This window comes from Zea mays, chromosome 7, assembly GCF_902167145.1.
Source record: "Zea mays cultivar B73 chromosome 7, Zm-B73-REFERENCE-NAM-5.0, whole genome shotgun sequence".
In the NCBI taxonomy this organism is placed as follows: Eukaryota; Viridiplantae; Streptophyta; class Magnoliopsida; order Poales; family Poaceae; genus Zea; species Zea mays.
Window position 1 is genome coordinate 11,614,764 of NC_050102.1, and position 15,052 is coordinate 11,629,815.

The window sequence follows — 15,052 nt, forward strand, 5'->3', positions numbered from 1 at the left end:
ATTTCGATGGGAATAACTATGACTATTGGAAAATAAGAATGTCAATGCATTTTAGAGCAATGGGTGGAAAAATTTGGCCAATTGTCAAGGATGGGTTTGTTGTGTTGAAACAAGATGAACCATCGGCTAGTGACAATGAAAACATTCTTACAAATGATCAAGCCATGAATGTATTCTATGATGCTCTGGACATAAATGAGTTCAACCGTATCAAGAATCTCACAACGGCTCATGAGATTTGGATTAAGCTAATGGAAATTCATGAAGGAACTACAATTGTGAAGAGTGCAAAGCTATATGTGTGCAAAGGAAAATTTGAGCAATTCATTATGAAATAAGAAGAAAGTGTGTCTGATATGTTCAACCGGTTAAATGAGATAGTGAATGAGCTCAAGGGACTTGGTTTTGATGTACCGGATGTGGATTTCACTCATAAGTTCCTTAGATCTCTTCCGGAGAAGTATGACACTATTGTGACCTTGCTAGTAATAAGTGATTTATCTACAACTTCTCCAACCAAAGTATTGGGAGAAATTCTTACTCAAGATATATTCAAGAAATCTCAAGTCGATGCTATAAGTTTGGCAAAGAAAGTGAAGAATGAATCAACCGCTCTCAAAGTTAAAGCTTGAAGGCAATTGAAAAATAAGATAGTGATGATGAAGAAAATGAAAGTGAGAGTGACGGAGATATGGCTCTATTTGTAAAGAAATTCAACAAATTCATGAAGAAGAAGAGGGGTCAACCTAGAAGAGGCCAAACATCAAGAAGAAATGCCTTCAATGATAGAAAGTGTTTTGAGTGTGGGGAACCCGGTCACATCGCCATGAATTGCCCTAACAAGAAGAAGAAGGGCAAAGATGGAGATGATAAGAAGAAGAAATTCTACAATAAGAAGAAAGATGGCAAAGCCTACCTAGTTGAATGGGATTCAGATGATAGCTCAGATGATGATGACACCTCATCCAAGCTTAATGCCGGAATTGCCATCAAGGAAGCCCCTTCACTTTTCTCATCCCCTCATTGTCTCATGGCAAAGGGAGATGCTAAGGTAAAAATCATCACCGATTTAAATGGTATAGATGATGATGGTGATGTTGATGATGTTGAGGATGATGGCTATTCATATGATGATCTTGTTAGAATGTTAGGTGAGGCCGATGACTACATGCACAAAGAAAAAGAAAAGTTTAAGACCTTGAAGGAATTGTATAAAAACCTCCAAGTGTCTTTTGAGGAGCTCAAGACCTCTCACAACGATCTAAAAGAGTATTGTGAGAAGCTTGTGGAAGCTCAAAACTCATCTATTGTGCATGAAGTTGTGGTGGTCACCGAGGATGTTGGGGTCACTTGTGACTTACTTGATAGTCCTACAAGTGAACCACAACCTACTAACTCTATTTGTGATAAATGCAAAATTTCTCTTATGAATGATAATATTGCTCATGATGAATCACAAATGTAAAGAGTGTCTTTCTAAATGGTAAGATTAGTGAACTAGTGTATGTTGAACAACCTCACGGTTTTGAGGACCCCAAAAGACCTAACCACGTGTACAAGCTTTCTAAAGCTCTCTATGGGCTTAAGCAAGCCCCACGCGCTTGGTACGAAAGGCTTAGGGATTTCTTGCTTTCCAAAGACTTTAAAATTGGGAAGGTTGACACTACCCTATTCACTAAAAGAGTTGGCAAAGATTTATTTGTTTGTCAAATTTATGTTTATGATATTATTTTTGGATCTACTAATGAATTGTTTTGTGAGGAGTTTGGAAAAATGATGTCAAAAGAATTTGAAATGTCTATGATAGGAGAATTGAGCTTCTTTCTCGGTCTTCAAATCAAACAATTGAAAGATGGAATCTTTATAAGTCAATCAAAATATTTGAAGGATATGCTCAAGAAGTTTGGTTTAGAAAATGCAAAGCCTATCAAGACTCCTATGGCAACAAATGTCATATAGACTTAGATGAGGGAGGTACTATGGTTGATCAAAAACTTTTTCGCTCAATAATTGGTAGTTTGCTTTACATTACCGCATCTAGGCCCGATGTTATGTTTAGTGTTTGCATGTGTGCTCGATTTCAAGCTTCACCTAGAGAGATTCACTTGAAGGCCGCAAAAAGAATTCTAAGATATTTGAAGTATACCCCCAATATTGGTCTATGGTATCCCATAGGTGCTCAATTTGAATTAATTGGATATTCGGATTCGGATTATGCGGGTTGTAATCTTGATAGGAAGAGCACCTCCGGTTGTTGTCAATTTCTTGGGAGGTCTCTTGTTTCATGGTCTTCTAAAAAGCAAAATTTTGTTGCTCTCTCTACCGCCGAGGCGGAATATATATCGGTCGGTAATTGTTGTGCTCAATTATTATGGATGAAACAAACTATATTGGATTATGGGATCATTTTTAAGAATGTGCCTCTCATGTGTGATAATGAGAGTGCGGTAAAATTGGCTACAAATCCGGTCCAACACTCAAGAACGAAGCATATTGATATACGACATCACTTGTTGAGAGATCATGTTGGAAAGGGAGATATCACTATATATTCGATTGGCACGGATGATCAATTGGCCGATATATTTACAAAGCCTCTAGATGAAACGAGGTTTTGCACATTAAGAAGTGAAATGAATGTGATAAATCTCTCAAACGTGGCTTGAGGTTGAATACACATGTGTAGTATTGCATTTCGATTCTAAATATGCTCTCTAGGCTATTTATTGGTTATTTTTTATGAATTTTTTATTCTTGTTTGATCTAAATAGTTTTATATGAAAATTTGTGTTCCTCAAGTACATAATGTGTATATGCATGCATACTAACCCTTGGATTGGTCAAAATGTCCATATATGAGCGACAAATCAAATTTGAAATTCAAAATCAGAAAGTTTACAAAGTTGGAATATTTGAGTATCAGACCGCGGACCGTCCGCCGTATCAGGATCTGGACAGTCCGAGTCAGCAGAGCAGACCGTCCGAATTGACAGGGCGCGGACCGTCCGCAGTCCCCTAGCAGACCGTCTGTCGGTGTTTAGGACCCGACCACGCACTCGGGGTTACCCCTCGAGGTGCTTTTGGGTAGGACGGTGTTGCTGACTGTAGCTCGATGGTTTGTGCTAGGTGCACGAGAGGCGGTAGACAATTTTCTACTTTGGGTGGACCCGAGGGATATCTGTCCCCCACAAGCCCCCAATCTTTGAGTTGATTTTGAAATAATCAGCCCAAAGATTCTAGGTCCAGCTTGTGTTTTTTTTATTTTGGTAATGGACGCTTTGAAAATACGCCTGTCGAATTGTTGCTTCTGAACTCTGAGCAATTCGGTAAAGAACAATCTTATGTTATCCTCCTTTGGCACATTCAACGGTCTTCGCCTTATACTTCAGAAATCGGTGCTCTGTCACTGGCTTATGCTTTGGAGATCAGCATTCTGTCCTTTGGGGTTTAAGGATTCATTGGGTGTATCCCCCGAGCTTTGAGTGGATTACTGAAAATAATCCACTCAAAGATCTTCATCTCATGCTTTTTTTAGAAATCATCATTTTATCTTTGTCTCATGCTTTAGAAATCAGCATTTTATCATCGGTTCATGCTTTAGAGGTCAGCATTATGTCCTTTGGGGGTTAAGGATTGGTGCACCCAATGGGTGTAGCCCCCGAGCTTTGAGTGGATTACTGAAAATAATACACTCAAAGATCTTCATCTCATGCCTTTAGAAATCATCATTTTATCTTCGTCTCATGCCTTAGAAATCAGCATTATATCATCAGCTTATGCTTTAGATACCAGCATTTTGTCTTCATGCTTTAGAAACCAGTAGCGTGGTATGCCCATGTCCTGTTAGGTTTGAAATTTATTTGATCGGCGACAGATTAGACGTCTGTTAGATGGCTCTTGGCTAATCTTCATTTCGCTTCGTGCTTCAATGCTTATGCTGACTAGACTTGCAGTTCAGTAGCTATATTTGGCTTTCCTCTGATCTCCATCGATATATTTCTTTTGTCTTGATACATTCATTGCGTATACTGTACGGATGTGACTGCTTGGGAAAATCTATTGAAAATTCTTGGTCGTCCCCCCACCCAATGGGTGTGTGTAAAGCCCAAAATTTGTATCAAGAAAATAAATAAATATAATTATTATTAGTGTTTGAGAATTTATGGAACCTTGGAGATCATTTGAACTCCTTCTATTTGTGCATATTCAAATAATGGAATTATATTGGTCAGGTAACAAATAAATGAGTTTAGAAATATGCATCTCATGTCGATGATTTTGTGATGAGCATTTTTGTTTGAACAAAGGAATCAAGACTTAATTTGACCTCAATTTATATATATATAGTAAAGAATTTGAGAAAGGTAATTATGATAATCCTTTATTCCTTTTTGAATTAAAGCGTGAGGAGGAAGATAAATAATAAAAATAATAATAGTAACAGTAATAAGAATAAATATGAAGATATGATTTCTGTCCACATTAGAATTTTGCTTGAAATTCAAAGATGAATCATGGTTGAATTTGAAATAGAAATCATAAAAAGAAAACAGAAATGGGACCAAAACCGCATCTGGGCCAAATTTTCTCTCGCACGGCCCACTCCCGCCTCCCTTTTCTTTTTAGGGCTTTTTACATTTGGACCACTAGTCTGGTCACTTTGCTCATTTTTGCCACTAAATTTACATCGTGCTCAGTTTGACCCCTCGCTCGTGAAGTTTTGCTCAGTTTTGCCATTGTCATCCTTTTCCGTCCATGTGAGCCGTCACTGAATCATGGGACCCGCGGACCCATGTGGAACCCACATGCAGGAACCAATTTATCCCCAAATTGAACCGATTTTGATCGATTCCCCACTGCTCCCGCTGTTGTTGCTACATCCGGCATCGCCCCGCTGGCCGCTGCTCCGGCCTGGTGCCGCTCGGCCTGCTCTCGCCTGGCGCTGCCTTGATTGCTCTCGTCAGACGCCACAGTAGGCAAGATCATCGCCGCTCTGCTCTGCCAGGTCGTCGCGCTTCCCTGCCCGTGCGGCAGCCAGGCACATGCGGGGAGACGAGCGAGGTGGACGACAAGCGGACGGACGAGGTGCAGCGTGGGCAGCAAGCGGCCGGAGGCGGCGCACGGTCCAGCGTATGCTGGGAGGTGGCCGAGAGCATGTAGACCCTGTTTGTTTCAGCTTTTTGGAGCTTCTGGCTACCAAAAGCTGTTGTGGACTGCCAAACACTCAGCTTTTCAGTCAGCTTCTATAAAATTCGTTTGGTTAAAACTATTCAAAATCAATATAAACACATAATCGGTTGAGTCGTTGCAATAGTAGGAATCCGTCACTTTCTAGATCCTGAGTCCTATGGACACATTTATCTTCCTCCGCACGTAATCCTAATGATACTCAGATTCTTTACACAGTCAGATTCTCCCTACAGCCAGATTCTCAGAAAAGCTGGTCAGAAAAAAGCTGAACCAAACAGGCCCGTAGGCGACGACCGGATCGTAGGGCCGATCTGGGGATGCAACGACCAAATGCTGATTTGGGAAACGTGCCAGTGAGGTTCGCGTGAGACCGTGGGCCCACGATGTCAAAGACGGTGCATTTGGACGGAAGTGGACGCCGGTGGTAAAATTGAGCAAAACTTCGTGATGGAAGGGTCGAAATGAACATGTTATACATCTAGTGGCAAAAATGAGTAGAAGGGACAGACTAGTGGTACAAATGTAAAAAGCCCCTGTCACGTGTTGTCTCACTGACGTCCGGGCCCCGGCAGCAGGCACTCCATCTTCATCCTCCTCAACCGTCCGCGATGCCAGCGTTACCTCCTACCTGTCGTCGCCTTCAACAGATACACCGCAACAGACGACGCTAGAACCGGCGGGTTCTGTTTCCCACACCAAAATCGGACTCGCTAAATCCATGCCTATATATGCGTCTCTAGCACCGCCTTCCCCATGAACCATGTGGGCGAGCTCGACCTGGGAGCTGCACTAACCGAGAACATCCATGGGGTATGAGAGAGTGAGGGTAGAGAGAGACCAGGGGAGGATGATCGCCGCCGTCGCTGGTGGAAGACAGCAGGTCCGCCGCGGGGGAACATGGAGGTGGACCTGGAGATGTGCGGCGTCACGGGCGCGCACTGGTGAGAGTGAGACACCTTCGAGCTCGACCGCGCCGATGTGCTCTACCTCAAACTCTGTGAATTCATGGTGCGGTTCGCCACCCTACAGCTCGGTGTCTGCCCTTTCAGATGGGACCCTGCCAAGTACGCCTCCGTTGCCCATCTGCATAACTTCTCTGTATTCCTTCGCAAGGAGCTCCCTAATGATTGTGCACCTCACGAGCCTCTTTGTGAGACAACTTCAATCGAGTTCCTAGCAAAGTACTAGTTTGCTTTCAACACATGCTTCCGTGAAGGAATATCTTATCTATCCAAAAGCACAAGAGGAAGAAGCGCTACAGAAATTTTAACATGTTGCATCATGGCCGAACAGTTACATCTCCCACTAATTATGATGAGGATGGAGGGCAACAACATGGGATAGAAGAAACACCAGCACCGTCAGATCTGCATGGGATGGTCCAGATCAGCTTGGGGGATATCCCTTCAGATCTGCATGGGATGGTCCAGATCAGCTTGGGGGATATCCCTTCGCTCAGAATAATTGTGACTGTACGATCTAGCGCATGCGGTCAAGATTAGAAGCGCGATAACGATTCGCCCGCGGCTGTTAGATCTCGATCGGGCGGATGAAAATTGATCGCGTGACTTTCACATCTGGACCGTCGATCCTCAATCCGGTGGCCCAGAAAACTTACTGGTTCAGTGTTTGGCCGATCTAATCCTAGCCCTCGGTTTCTAATCCCGTGGCTCGGATCCTAGCATACCCTTCGGCCCTGGTTGTTTTTCAAAAGAACCCCTCCATTGTCTTCAAAATAACCCTCCGTCCCCGCGCCTGTGTCTGGGTTATTTTGGGAGTTAAACCCCGACCTTCTCTGTATTAGTGCGCCCAGTTCAGGAATTAAAGAAAATAGGAAAAAGAGATTTAGAAATTGATTTTGAGTATAGAAATAATTGTAAAACTTGTATAATCCATAGAAAATTCATATTAAGTCCAAATTAGCCCATTCCAGTTCCTATAATTTTGTAATATTATTCTTTATCATTTAGTGCCACTGTTTTGACATAAAAGCCACATTAAAATTGTTATCTTAATTAATCTTGTACAAAGCACATAGAATCTTTGGAAATCCATAACTTAAAATCTATAGCACCAAAATTAATAATTCATGTTCCTGTGATCTTATTTCAATATGTATATTATTAATATGTATTTTTCATATATGTTTGGTGTAATGTTAATTTTGCCTATACACTGTTTGTTTATATTGCTACGACTAGCGCGAGGCCATGAGTCATCTGAAAAACAAGTTGGTACCTAGAATCTCAAGTCTCAGGCAAGTTGTGCCCTTGATCACTTCCTTTTTAACCAGTCATGTTCTTATTAATCATAATGATCTGCATAGATTAATTTTGATGGGACCCAATAGGTTACCCTAGATTTGACTATCTTTATACCTTGTTTCACCACTGGTTTTACTACTAAATTTTTGTGTAGTACATGCTATTGCTTTATGTGGTTTTGGGTATGGAGATACACATTGTTCATGATTATATGTTTATTATCTGTTTATTATTTACGGTTCATGATAAGATCATTATGTTAATGGGAACATGGAGAACCACCCGGGAAAACAGTGCTACCATAAGGGTTTAATGGGACGCCCTTGGCTAACTAACTAGGAAAGCTAGTGGAAGACTACCTTACCCGAAAGGGGCAAGGGCAGTAGGGGAGTGGTCAGTGTAGGGAGGTCCTCAGTTGATTTTGCTGCAATGGCGGTCAGGCGAGGGAATTCCTGCACTGGAGCTTCCTATAAACTGTAGCGGGTTTTCTGAAGCTAGTGGAACTTTGTAAAGGCATCGTAGTGTTACCCTGCCTCGCCTCCTCGGTAGAGGTGTATGGGATTGGCCGTCTCTTGGCAGATGGGTAACATGACTTGTGGGTAAAGATGTGCAACCTCTGCAGAGTGTAAATCTGGTATACTAGTCGTGCTCACGGTCATGAGCAGCTCGGACACTCACATGATTAATTTATGGAACTAAATTCAATTTGTCATATGCATTGCATCGCAGGTGATCTTGTTATTTTTGTTCTACTACTTAATTGGGTTGGTATTTACTTATACTTAGTAATTGCTAATAAAATTTTGACCAACTTTAAAAGCAATGCTCATCTTCAACCATCCACTTTGGTAAGCCTTACACTACACATGAGCTCCCATCTTTGGCGAGTTCATACACATTATTCCCCACAACTTGTTGAGCTAAGAACGTATGTAAGCTCACTCTTGTTGTCTCACACCCCCCACAGGTCAAGAACAGGTACCACATGATGAGGCGCTTGGAGGATGCTGTGATGAGTTCATGAGAGGTCTAGGTCGTCGTCTCCTAGCCAACTTTGGGTTGCTGGACCGTTGTCTCCTTATAATGTAATTATTTATTTTGTATAGAACTCCTATTATATAGTAAAGATGTGACATTCGATCCTGTGCCATGATTCATCATATGTGTGAGACTTGGTCCCAGCACACCTGGTGATTATGTTCGCGCCCGGGTCTTGGTGCCCCGAAACCCGGGTGTGACAGTGTGACCGAGGGACGTCTTGGTATGCAGAGTGTTTAGCAAACTGTCCTAGAGTAGTAACTTGACGTGACCGCGGGGTGTAATCATATCGTCCAAGCAGTTGACCTTAGTCCAAATGGTGTCGTGTTACGCGAAGCCGCGTCTGCTGTCTGACTTGCTTCCAGACGATTTGAATTGCTTATTGAATACTTGCGACTGTTCGATGATCGTGGTAGGAGATGAGCAGTTGCCTCCGACCTCTATAAATAGACTGCTTGCCTTGTTGGTGTCTTCACACATCTTCCGATCGTCTGTTGCTTCTTTTCCCACTTTTCTCTTCTCTGCCAACCGACCATGGGCAAGAACAAGAAAGGTCGAGGTTCGTCGCACCGCTCCGGGGATAAGCGGAAGCGCGAGCCAAGTCCTCCCTCGGAGGACTTTGGTGACTCCGAGTACTCGGAGGAGGAGTTTTCCTCCGAGTCCGAGGGTCGTCGGTCTACGCCTCTCCCCCGGTGTCGTCCGATGACTCGGACGATTCCTAGGGGTAGAGATGGCAATGGGTAAAAGCCCGCTGGGTATTACTTGCTCAAACCCATATCCGCGGAGAAAAAATACGCCCGCTAAAAAACCCATACTCATGACGGGTATAAAATTTTGCCCAAACCCATACCCATGTGGGTTTCGGGTACCCAACGGGTTTCCCATACCCACTAACATCAACATAAAAAATAATTCATCATATAAATGACAATCAATACATTAATAAGCTAGCATAAAAGGAACACGTGATAACTAACTCTAGCCTAAAATTTGTTACATGAAGTTTATTTCAATTAGAACATATTCAATTAATAATATTATGAGACATATTTATAAGGAATGTTGATTTTAAAGCGGGTTTTAAAAACCCATGGGTTTGCGGGTATGGGTAGTGGAAGAACAAACCCATGCCCACGTACCCGTTGAGTTTCCATTTGAACCCATTAAGAAACCCATGGGTAGAGAAATTGACCCAAACCCATACCCTAATAGGAGCAAAAACCCACCGGGTTTCGGGTAGCGGGTACCCATTGCCATCTCTACCCAGGGGATAGTCACCGAGGTGTGGACGTACATCCCGTCCGTCGAGCGCTCCGGGCTCAAGGGCTCGGATGAGTCGGAGGTCTCCTCGGACGAGGAGAACTCCTCCGACTCATCCGAGGAAGGTAGCAGCGACAGCGACGATGAGGGCGACGGCGGCGATGGCGGCGGTGGTGGCGATGACAGCAACGACGATGGCAAGGGCAACGAAGGCGACGACGGCAAGGGCGACGAAGGCGACAGAGGCAACGGTGGCAAGGGCGACGACAATGGCAAGGGCAGCGGCGGCAGCAGCAAGGCTAGTGGCAAGCGCCACTGGCTTAAATATTAGTATATATAATTAGTAGTAGCAGTAGTAGTAGTAGCAGCAGAATAATGTAGTAGTAGTTAGTAGTATAGTGTAGTGAGTAATGTAGTAATGTAATGTAGTGAAAAAGGGAGAAAAGGCTCACTCATAATGAGTTGGTCTTTAAGTTTGTGAAAAACTTCCCTCCTTTACGTATTGAAGAAATTTCAGTTATTCCGGGCAACCTCTCGCTTTTCTGTCGTTCTTTCTTTATAGTCGATTGATAGTTTGTCTTCGCGCCTAACGCTGCCGATGTTATTAGAAAAAATTACCAAGCGATAACTAGTAACTGCTGAGTCATGCTTGGCTCTGCCGACGTTTTAGAGATAACGGCCGAGTTATGACAGAAACTGTCGGCGTTTTAGAGATAACAGTCGAGTGGTGCTTGATGTTGCCGGCGTTTTAAAGTTAACAACCGAGTTATGCTTGACCTCGTCGGCGTTTTTAGAGGTAACAGCCGAGTTATGACAGACACTGTCGGTGTTTTAGAGATAACGACTGAGTGGTGCTGGATGTTGTCGACGGTTTAGAAGTAACAACCGAGTTATGTCGGAAGTCTCGCTTTCCCGGGTGATGACTTAGCACATTTTAGAAATGGTGCCCAACCTGGGAAAACCCCATCTATACTCATGTCGACATGCGCTTTTGAGTTCTGAGCCCTAACTTCACATTTTCGCCTCGAACCACTCCTCTGTTTCCCTAAGATTTTGCCCTTGTTCGATCCGCCGGCGAGATTGCGATGGCGCCCAAGCGGAAGAAGCAGAGTTCTGTTGCGACAGTCATTCCTCCCATCGATCCCAACAGTCAGTTGTCGTTCGCAGGTAACCACATGTCTGTTGTTTCAGAATTAGATCTCCTCCACCTTGTTGATGTTGGAGTTCTTCCTCCAAAAGAGCTCTGCTCTTGGCGGATTTGTCGTGGGGTCACTGTTCCGACAAAAGATACCCACGAGTCCATCATCTATGTTCCATTTCTCATCTGCGGCCTTGCTCTTCCCGTTTCTCCCTTCTTCCGCGGTCTCCTTGATTTTTACAATCTAAACTTGACCCATCTGAATCCCAATTCTATCTTGCAAATTTCTATCTTTGTGCATCTGTGCGAGGCCTACCTCAGAATTCTTCCTCATTTCGGACTCTGGAAGTATTTGTATCATTGTCGGCCTGGGATGGCTGGGGGGGGCAGCACCAACTCATTGGTGGTGCAAGTTTGGAGATGTGCCGCGTGAGGAAGACAGAATACCTCGACATTCCTCTCAAGGATAGCATTAAAGGGTGGCGCCTTGAGTGGTTTATTGTGGAAAACCACTGCAAGTCCCTCCCCCCTCGGTCGGGGAGGCAGCCAGATATACGTACTCCGAGCTGGGTTGAGTCTCCGACTTCCTTGGAGGTAACAGAGGCTAGAGTTCTGCTTGCTGAGATATGTCTGCTCAAGGAGAGAGGTCTGACTACCGAAGTTGTGGTTGCTAACTTCGTCTTCAAGAATATTCAGCCTTTGAAAGACAGGGCGTATCCAGCTTACTTGTACAGTGGTATCAATGACTCTACCCGGGTCATCAACAAGAAAATTCCTACTGAGGATCTGGTGAGCCGACTAGACATGATTATGAGGGGTAGAGTATCAAATGTTGGTGCTCATGTTGCCTATTCTGCTTGGAATCTGCCACCTCATAGGTCATTTTCCAATTTCGTGTCCAACCCTCCTACTAGTGATGGTGGTCTGGGCCTTAGAGTGCGGTCCTCTCCCAAGGACACTGAAGCTTTGATTGCTCCTCTTTGGAATCTTCCCAATGATGAGACGCAAATTCACTTTGAGATGTTGGCTAGTCCAGATGATGTAGAGATAGATGATGTACTTAATATGTTAGCTAGAGAATCTTCTGACTCGACCCATGCTGAACCGATGGCTATCACGGCTGGACAAGAGCTTGACAAAGCATTGGAGACCCGAAAACCTGAGGGTGCTCGCCCAAAACGTCCTCGCCTAGTTAGCCGCCCGACTGCGCCTGCTGAGGAAAAGAAGAAGAGGCGGCTTCGACGACTGTCTTGCTTGGACCGGGATGTCGGTTCTTCTGCTCCGGTTTGTGATGAAGTGCCAGCAGAGGTCCTTCCTGAGGTTGATCCCAATGGTGGCGTCCGTGTTGAGTTGATTCCAATGGGTGTGACCGTGTTGAAGTTGATCCCAATGGGTGTAACCATGCTGAAGTTGAACCCAATGGGTGTAACCGTGCTGAAGTTGATCCCAATGGGTGTAACCGTGCACAGGCTGTTGTCCGTATTTTTTATGAGGACGAAGAAGACGAAGAAGAAGTCTCGTTTAATCGTAAGAATAACCGGCATTACAAAGGTAGTAGGGGGATAGTGATATTCCTTCTCCAGCTCTGTCCGCTCTTATTAGCCTTCAGGAACTGCCAATATCAGATTTTGATCAAGCCCTTGAGGAGGTCATCCCTAAGGATACGCTATCGGAGCCAACTGCTGATGACATGATGGTTGTTTGTTCTGAAATTCTAGACATGGGATTAAAGGTATCCCGAGCAGTGTCTCGTGCATCATCGACTTTGGAAGGCAGTCTTCGATGTCAAGACGTTTGTTAGGATTGCCTGACTCACATGGAGGTGACTGAGGATTAGAGGTGGCTGTTGCAGAAAACTCGGTCTTCGAAAATGGTGCTGGTAGTTACCTAGCCCCCGAGGGTGTCGTCGGTAGTGATCCAGCTCTGGTGGGTAGCGCAAGCTGCAACCCAGCCCCCGGGGGTGTTGCCGGTAATGATCCAGCTCTGGTGGGTGGCGCGAGCTGCAACCTAGCCCCCGAGGGTGTTCAGGTGAGCTCTCCTTCCCACACCTCCATGGACGTCCATGTTGGGTCGTCTCCTCCACGGTCCGATGGGGCGACAGGGATGCATGTTTCTGTGACTTCGAACAAATAAGTCGCCTTGGAGGTCGGGGAGCTAGATGCAAGTGGTCTAGTATCTGCTGGTGGGGCTGAGCTTACTCCTGACAACGTTCTTCAAATTGTTCCTGCTGATACTCCTTCGTCGAGCCATGACATCGCTCCCTCTGACTTGGGTTTACCATTGTTCTTCTCCAATCTTTAAGTGAGTCAATTGTTTGCTTTTTATTGCTCTTCTTGGTAGATTATCTTTCTCATACTTATTTGTCTTCGATCACAGGCTTTGGTTGATGGAATGTCTGCCCAGCTGAGGTCGTATGGTGCTTCTGTCCTAGAAGGAGCTCTGTCTTTGATATAGTGGAACTCATTGTTGCTTCAGAAATAGATTGCTGATTTGAAAGCGTTGAATACTGGTTAGTGACCTTGCTTCTTCCTTAGTTACTTCTATTGATCAATCTTGTTCTTAACCATGTATCCCTTTTCAGCTACCTTGTCAGATATGGCTCGACGGTGCTCCGAGCTTGAGGAAAACATCTTCGAAGTCAGGCCGACTTGACCCGACGATAATCTAATCTTGAGGAGAAGTATTCTCAAGGTCAAACCGACCTGGCTCGGGTTTCTGCTTCGCTGGACGATGCGCGTTCTATGAATTCTTCTCTCAATGCCCAGCTTAACTCAGAAAGAATGGCGTATGAGGTAGACTCTCTTAGTTGGTTCTGTCGTGCTTATTGTTGGTTGGGTACTGAATGTTGATTCTTGTTTACAGGAGGAAAGACGAGCTCTTGTGGCCTCTCGTGATAACTTGGACAGGTTATATCGTGACACTAGCAATTCCTTGACTATTCTGGAAAGGAGCCACCGATTCACTATGTCAGATCTGGATCACCATCGCCACGAGCTGCAAGCATCTCAGGATGAAGTTCAGTGGCTGGGACAACAATTATCGGCCAAGGATTTGACCATTAAAGATCTTCGTGCTTCGAAGAAACTCGTTGCACAGGAGCTAGAAACTGCTCGATTGGCTGCCAAAGCTTCTGAGGACATCTGCGTCGTTCTGAGAGCTCAGCACGACAAGGCTATGGACAAAGCCATTCACGCGGGGCGGATTTTGATGAGGAGGCCTGGTGTAGTGGTTCCTGATGACATTATCGCCCATGTCAAGGCTGCGCCTGATGCCTCGAGTCGCCCTTCTTCCTCGATTGCTCCTGCGAAAGACATTGCCAAATAGAGACATTTTGATGCAGTGACATCCTGAGGGACACTGAATGTATTTGTGAATTCTATGTGCGTGTGATGGTTGTGTTCAAATATTTGGTGGATAGGGCACTAGAATGTGTCCTTCTCATTCTTATTTCTCTAAGTGCTTTGTAAAGCTTGCAAGAGATACCTAAGTGTGTGGTGATCCTTGCGGGGTCTTAGTGACCCAAGTGATTAAGGAGAAGCCTCGACCGGTCTGTGTGACCGTCTGAGAGAGGGAAAGGGTTGGAATAGACCCGACCTTTGTGGCCTCCTCAACGGGGACTAGGTTCTTTGGAACCAAACCTCAGTAAACAAATCACCGTGTTCACTTGTTGATCTTCATTTGATGTGTTTCCCCTCTTTCCTCTCTCTAAAAGTTCCCTTGCTCATATTGTTTTGAGTTTGCTCCCAAATGTTATCCACATTGATTGAGAAACTCTAAGCAAGGAGAACTATCTTCCATACTACGATTTAATTCTAACGTTAACCCCGACCTTAGTGCGTGTTTAAAGTTTGTGAATATCAGGTTTCGCCTATTCACCCCCTTTAGGCGACTTTCAAGAAGGACCTATTCCAGTGAGGGAGGACGAGACTTATATTATCTTGCACCTAGGTGCTCATAGTAGGGGAAACAAGCTAGTCCAGAGAGGGACCAGGTCTCAAGTCTCTAAGTGTGATTGAGGTTGGTGCCAATACCAGGAGTGGAGTGAGTGGTGAAGTGTTGTATTCTTGCCTCCCCCTCTGAATGCCATGGGCTCCCCTTTTATAGTTGCAAGGAGGAAACCCGGGCGTACAAGTGTTGTTACGTTATTGTCATGGTCACCGGA